This window comes from Pongo pygmaeus, chromosome Y, assembly GCF_028885625.2.
Source record: "Pongo pygmaeus isolate AG05252 chromosome Y, NHGRI_mPonPyg2-v2.0_pri, whole genome shotgun sequence".
NCBI classification, from domain to species: Eukaryota; Metazoa; Chordata; class Mammalia; order Primates; family Hominidae; genus Pongo; species Pongo pygmaeus.
The window spans coordinates 32248658-32256181 of NC_072397.2; the positions used below are offsets into that span (position 1 = coordinate 32248658).

The 7524-nt window shown below is 45.4% G+C and overlaps 1 pseudogene; it reads right to left on the reverse strand.

Annotated features, from left to right (window-relative positions):
• Nucleotides 1-288: 288 nt before the first annotated feature.
• On the reverse strand, nucleotides 289-2557 carry LOC129025958 (tubulin beta-8 chain-like; annotated as a pseudogene).
• Between the last annotated feature and the right edge of the window lie 4967 nt (nucleotides 2558-7524).

Genomic DNA, 7524 nt, shown 5'->3' on the forward strand with positions numbered 1-7524 from the left:
GGAATGCTTGTTCCTGGGCATGTGATAAGCCCAGACAGCTTCAGCCTTGCAGGACAACTAAGCACATCTGGCAGTAGTAGCCAGAGAGCCTATAGAAAGAAGTTAGAGATGAAACAAGATGTTATGAGAATACTTTACTAGGCAAAATCACATACCATAAAAATGCTTTAAAATGCATCAGAAGAAGATGAAAAGACACAAATGGACAATTGCATAGTGATACAGGGCTGTCAGAACACAATAAAGAATCCACATAGTTTCCATCCTTTACCCAAGAAAAGGAAAGTTCTAGGCCACCTCCTCCTCAGCACACTCCTCAAATTCTTCCTCCTCAGCCATGGCATCCTGGTACTGCTAGGTTTCCGGCACCAGGTCATTCATGTTGCTCTTGGCCTCAGTGAACTCTGTCTCATCCATGCTCTTGCCCATGTACCAGTGGAGGAAGACCTTGCACTTGAACATTGCTGTAACCTGTTCTGAGACATGCTTGAAGAGTTCCTGGATAGCCGTGCTGTTGCCCATGAAGGTGGCCAACACTTTTAGCCCCTGGGGTGGGATGTCACTGATGGCTGTTTTTTTTTTTTGTTTTTTTGTTTTTTATTACTATTATACTTTAGGTTTTATGGTACATGTGTGCAATGTGCAGGTTAGTTACATATGTATACATGTTTTGGGGTAGCCAGTCAGCAAAGTAGCTGCTGTTCTTATTTTGAATGTTGAAAGTTTGTTCACCCACCATCTTCATGGGCATGCAACCCCTGAAAATGGCAGCCACCATTAGGTAGTGCCCATGACTCGGGCAGCCATCATATTCTTAGCATCAAACATCTGCTGGGTAAGCTCAGCCACAGTCAGGGCCTGGTAATGCTGGCTGCCCTGGCCGGTCAGTGGGGCAAAGCCAGGCATGAAGAAATGCAGCCTGGGAAATGGGACCATGTTCACAGCCAGCTTCTGCAGGTCAGCATTCAGCTGACTGGGGAAGTACAGGCCCATGGTGACCCCACTCATGGTAGCAGATAACAGGTGGTTCACATCACCATAGGTGGGTGTGGGCAGTTTTAGGGTTCTGGAATAGATGTCATATAGAGCTTCATTATCTAAGCAAAAGGTCTCATCTGCATTTTCTATGAGCTGGTGGACTGAAAGTGTGGCATTGTAGGTTCCACCACGGTGTCTGTCACATGCTGAATGTGTTTATGATCCTATCTGGACACTCCTCCTGGATCTTACTAATGAGAAGCGTACCCATCCCAGACCCAGTCCCCCCACCCAGGGAGTGGGTCAGCTGGAAACCCTGCAGGCATTCACAGCTCTCACACTCCTTTCTGACAATGTCCATCACTGACTCCATCAGCTCCGCACCTTCTGTTTAGTGCCCCTTGGCCTTGTTTCCAGCCCCACACTGACCTGTAAGACAGTACAGTCAGTCACTTGATAGCCAGGTATACGGTCAACAGTGGTCACAACCACAATGCAAAATGGACCAAGTGTCACATGTAAGGTGAAAGCACCATTCATCCTGCAGGTGGGGCAAATGAAACACCCTACCCCAGAGTTACAGGACAGCAGCCTCCCCTGTTAGAAATTAAGTCAGGAGTCAAACCTCAGACATGCTAACAGACCTTACTGTAGGTGGCTTCTACCCATTTTCAGGGAAGACAGTAGCCACGGACTCAGCTCAGCTCCCTGCAGGGAGTTTACAACAGTAGCTTCTCACCTTAAAGAGAAAACTGGGCCTTCCTCCCAAAGCCCATTTAGGAGAGGCAGATTGAGTGACTCAGAGGATAGGAAGATGTTCAGGAGCCTTAGCTCCACAGTTCCCACAGTGATGACATTTGGGAACTGCTAGATGAGCTGTCCTGGCTAAAGAGCCGCACAGCAGTCTTCACTCGCAGCTCAACAAAGATGAAGTTGTTGGCCTGAAGATCAACCCGAAGGGCCCCGAGCACACAGAGTCCATGATGCCCGGCTCCAGGTCCACAAGCACAGTGCAGGGCACATACCAGACCCCTGGGTGGGGCTGGAGGGTATTAGCAAGGGGAGGGCCACTCTTCCCAGGACAGCAATCAGAGGACTGGGTTCTCAACGCTGGCCTCATTGTAGTACATGTTGATGCGCTCCAGCTGCAGGTTGCTGTCCCTGTGGCAGGTGTCAGCAGAGTTGATAGGATGTTCATCAGAGATCACCCCCCCAGAACTGCAAGAGATTGGAGGGGCCAGACAGGCCAGGGCTGAGTCACTGAGGCCAGGAAGCCAGAGGCAACCCTGCCCCTCTCCTAGCTCCTCTACCACCCCCACCCTCATCCACACCAACATCCCTAGGCTGCCGTGTCCCTGGAGTCCACCTCGGCCGCCTCACCAGTCTCCCAGTTCCACTGCATCCGTGGCAGGGAGCCCAGGGTCTGCAATGCAGTGGCACCACCCCTGCCACTGCCAGTGCCAACATCTTCCCTGGCCACCCAGCATGCCAGAGCTGGGACCTCAGAGCCCCAGATGCCATCCTTGGCATCGATCTGGTTCCTGCACTGCCGGGTCTGCATGAGCACAATCTCCCTCATGGCCAAGACGGTATTAGTGCAGCAGGAGAAATTTGAGAAGGAAGAGCTGATGTGCAATGACCCAGCCCACCCTCTGCCAAAGTTTAAATGGACCCTCACCTGCCTCCCTCAGCCTTGGATTGGGCTTCCAGAATAAGCAACAGCTTTACATCTGCACAGATATACCCACCTGTGAATCCCTTGGAGTTGAACATCTGTTGGGGAACTCAGGTGGCCTTGCTGTGGTCCTTTGGATGTTGGGGAAATCTGGTCAGCTGGAGAACTTCCTCCCACATTTTTAGTTAGATTAAATCCGTAGCTGACATATAACTGAATTTTCCTCCCATGTGGGAAGAGAAGCCTCTTATTTCAATATTCACAGAGTGCCTTGCAACTATCCTAGACTTATGACATATTTTTGTAATTGATGAGTCTTTTCATCTATTAGGAGATATGTGGTTAGGAAAGGCCTTCCATATGTTAACTCAACAGGACTTAATTGTAAGTTTTACTTTGGAGCAGTTCAAACCCGCAGTCAGCTATGGGTGTTAGAGATAGTCAGGCATCTGATTTAGCATGAGTCTTCTTTAGAGTAGGATTAGCCCTTTCACCTTTCCAGAGGACTGTGGTCTCTACACAGAGTGAAGGTAATACTGGATTCCTAAAGCTGAGGATAGGTGTTGGGATACACCTGAAAATGGACCATTGTCACTTTGCAGGCTTTTAGATTACCCAAACTGAGGAATTATTTCTTCTGGTAAACACTTTTCAGATGGGGTGGGGAATGCCTCGATCTATCCAGTGAAGGTATCAGTAAGCATTAGCAAATATTTGAATCACCTGTAGGAAGGCATCAGAGTAAATCTGAGTTGCCAGTTCTCACCTGGATAGATTCCTCAATGTTGGACAGGCTTGACTGGAGAAGGAGAAAATTGCTGGCCACTTGGGTCACGTCAGGAACAGAGCTCACAGGGCTGAGTCACCTGTTTTATTGTCTTGAAAAGATTTACCCCAATAAACAAATGAGACATTAACAAAAACAAAGAATCTCTTCTAGGGTGAAAAGAACCATGAAAGTGCTGAATTATATTCCTATGATTGATACTTGGCATTAGTAATTTATTACCATCATTCAGACAGCCAGAGAGGCCCTGGACTGAATTGCAATACCTGGCCCAATTTTGTACTTCTTCAGAGTATTCTGACACAGTTGTATGTATGCTGACCAGCATGCCCATAGCTTAATTGGCCCTTTCAGTGCATGGGCCTTGGCTGGGGCATCTACTAGGGCACTTCCTTTTACATAATCAGTCTCTCTTTTGATGTCCTCTGCAATTAATTATAGTCAGTTTTGGCAGCAAAACAGCATTCTAACAAGCTAAAAATCTGAATGATGTTTTATGGAAAAGCCCTTGGGGTCAGGAGTCCTTACCCATTCCAAACTGCAGCATTAGAATGAAGCACTAAAAGATCATACTTGGAATCAGTGTAAATGTTAATGTTTAAATCCTTTCCCAACTGCAGGGGCCTAGTAAGTTCAATTAACTCAGCTTTCTGAGCTGAGGTAGAGGGTAGCAATGCTTGTGCCTTGATTCTCTTGTGCTAATGAGTATATCTAGCTCTTCTGTTTTCCTGATGTATAAAAGAACTTGCATCTGTTAACCACTCTGCCTTGGGATGGTCAAGGGGCTCATCTCTCTTAAGTCTGGCCTTCTAGAATAAATCTGTTTTATAACCTGTGACATGCTTTGGCTGTGTCCCCAGTCAAATATTATCTTGAATTGTAGCTCCCATAATTCCCATGTATCATGAGAGTGACCCAGGGGGAGGTAATTGAATCGGGGGATGGGTCTTTCTCATGCTGTTCTCATGACAGTGAATAAGCCTCATGAGAGCTAATGGTTTATTTATTTATTCATTAATTAATTAATTTATTTATTCTTGATACATAGTCTTTCTCTGTGGCCCAGGCTACAACACAAGAGCATGATCTCGGCTCCCTGCAACTTCTACTCCTGAGTTCCAGCTATTCTCCTATCTCAGCCTCCTGAGTAGCTGAGATTACAAGTACCCACCACCATGCCTGGCTAATTTTTGTAGTTTTAGTACAGATGGGCTTTCACCATGTGGGCCAGGCCGGGCTCAAACTCCTTACCTCAGGTGATCCACCACCTTGGACTCCTAAAATGATGGGATTACAGCTGGTGGCTTTATAAAAGGGAGTTTCCCTACACAATCTCTTTTGCCTGCTGCATGTAAGAGATGTGACTTTACTCCTCATTTGCCTTCTGCCACGAGTGTGAGGCCTCCCCAATCATGTAGAACTGTGAGTCAATTAAACCTCTTTTCTTTATAAATTACCCAGCCTCAGATATGCCTTTACTAGCAGCATGAAAATAGACTAATACAACCTGTATGCCAGAAAGGCTGGGCGCATCTGTGGACTCTGGCTGATAAGTAGCTGCATTTATGGTTTGGCAGTCTTTAAGAGTTATGTCTGGAGTGTCTAGCAATTAGGCCTGATACATTCATAAATATTCTCCTATTATCCACTGGTGCCATTTATCTTCTAGGAAGACCTTCTCTTGGTGTGGGGTCAAAAACCTGTAGGTGCTGTCCTAATGTTAGTTTATTAGTTTTGCCTACTAGAAAAGTTGTAGCAGCAATAGCTCTAAGACATCAAGACCACCCTGAGGCCACCTGGTCTATCTGCTTAGAAAATTAGGCTACTGGCCTTGGAATATTCCCCAGTTTTGTGACAAGGTTACCAAAGGCGTATGCCTTGCTTTTTGGCCACATAAAGAACAAATGGTTGATCCAACTTAGGGACTCCCACAGCTGAAGCAGAGTCCAATTTCTTCTTAAGAGTATTGAAGCTTTGCCTGTATGTCTAATTGCATTCTAGGAGTTCTAAATCTTTCCCTTCAGTGTATCATATAAGGATTGGCTACATGTCCAAATCTGGGTACCCATAGGCAGTAGTACCCAGCCATCTCCTAAAAAAGCCCACAGTCATTTCTTGGATTGGGACCCTCACATGACTAAAATAACTTTTTTATCTTCTAGGGATGTTGATCAGTTCCAAAGGTTAAGACAGATTCCAAATATTAAAGTCTTTCAGTCAAAATCTGAGTCCTGTGTAGTGATACTTTATATCTACAAATTCCCAGGAAATTTACCAATTTAATGGTATTGTTACTTGGGTCTTCTTTAGGTGGGCTAACAATGAGCAAGTCACCTATATACTGAATAATTGTGTCCCTTCCCAATTGGTGATTTCTTAAGTCCTTAGCTAAAGCATTTTCTAATAAGTGGGGGCTATCTCAGAACCCTTCAGAGATACCTATCTAGGTTAATTTTGAGGCTGAATGCACATATGGATCAGTCCATTCAAAGACAAACATATTGTAAAACTGGATGCACAGAAATGCAAAAAAATGCATCTTTCAGGTTTAAGAAGGTAAACCAGCTTGCTTCCTCTGGGACTTGGGTAAATATTGGGGACAATGAGGTGTATGGAGACAACTGCATTTATTAATGCTCTAAGGTTTCTGACAAATCTGTACTTTCCATTAGACTTTTCATCTGGTAACATGCAAGTATTGTAAGGAGACGCTCATGGCCTTAATAACTCATATGGCAATAATATGGAAATAAGGGTTTGAATTTCCGCTCATACTTCTTGCCTTAAAATGCATTGTTTCTTCTGAGGGTGAGGAGCACTAGACTGAAGTTGGATTTGAATGTGGGAGGTATTTAGTGCATTTCTCAGAGCCTGTGTGGCCCAAACCTCAGGATTTACTTGAGACAACACCTCAGGTGGTAAATGTGACAGCTCATTCTCAACTTATTTTTCCCCTGAGGTGTCAGGAACACAAGTAACACTTTCTCTGCTTTATGATCTGTGAAGGTGACCATGACTTGGTCTCCTGAGTCAATAAACCTCTGCCCAGTAAGAGGTCAGGCCTTCAGACATTACTAAAAAGGCAGGTGAGAAACACAGAGGCCCTGGAGGACAACATAGAAGATAAGAAAAGCAGTGTTGTTGGGCTTGTCCACCATGAGAAGACAGGAGCCAATTGTATTGAATCAGGATGGAGTTATCTGTTCCCATACCTAATAAGAAGTTAACAATCCTACCTTCCACTTCAAGAGCCAGCTGAGGCTCTTCCATCTCTCAATAACTAATAGTCCAATGAGATCAGAGGCAGGAAGTATCAGGCCCTACCCCTTTTGGATCTGCTGGGTGCTGATGATGACTCCCTTGGAAGCACAGTGCATTTCCTTTGGCAGTGGCTGACCATCTTACAGAAGACACATTGATTTATATCCAAGGCACAGTGGGCCAGAGGCACAGACTGGGACTTTCACCTTCTCACTTCCTCTGTGAGGGCCAGGGGTAAAGGGGGCTTCCTCTGAAGGGGTGCAGAGCACAAGGTTGCAGCTAGAAGCTGGGCCTCTTGGGAGGTTTGCTTTGTTTTGTTTTCTCTGCCCTACTCCTGTGACAGGAAAACTGCAAAAGCCAAGTCTAAAAGCTGACTCATGGGAGTCTGGGTCCCTAAGCATTCCCTAAGGCTGCTTTCAGCAGCTTTCTGCAGATATCAGAAGCAGACTGGGCTATAAAATAAACTCCTAGCAATGCCGCAATGCCTGTCCCTCCTTGGAGTCAGGAGCAGTGTTAGTGTATTTCCTCAAGGTCTAAATTATCCACCCTTGTAATAAGGCTAGGTTTTCATTTTCTCCCTGAGTAATTTTCCAGACTTTATAAAAATTAAAAAGTTGTATCATGCTTTTTTTATTCCTTCAAGGAGTCAAATGACCATAATTTTTTCTCTATATATCCCAATTTCTTCCTAATTCTTTTCTGTTTTCTAGATCCTAATTCTCTTTTGGGTCCTGCTCAGGCACTGCTGTGCCTCCTACGTGATAGGTGCCATGTGCCTGGTTGCAGGCTGCCACTCTATTAGCATGTGCACTAGCCACTCCCA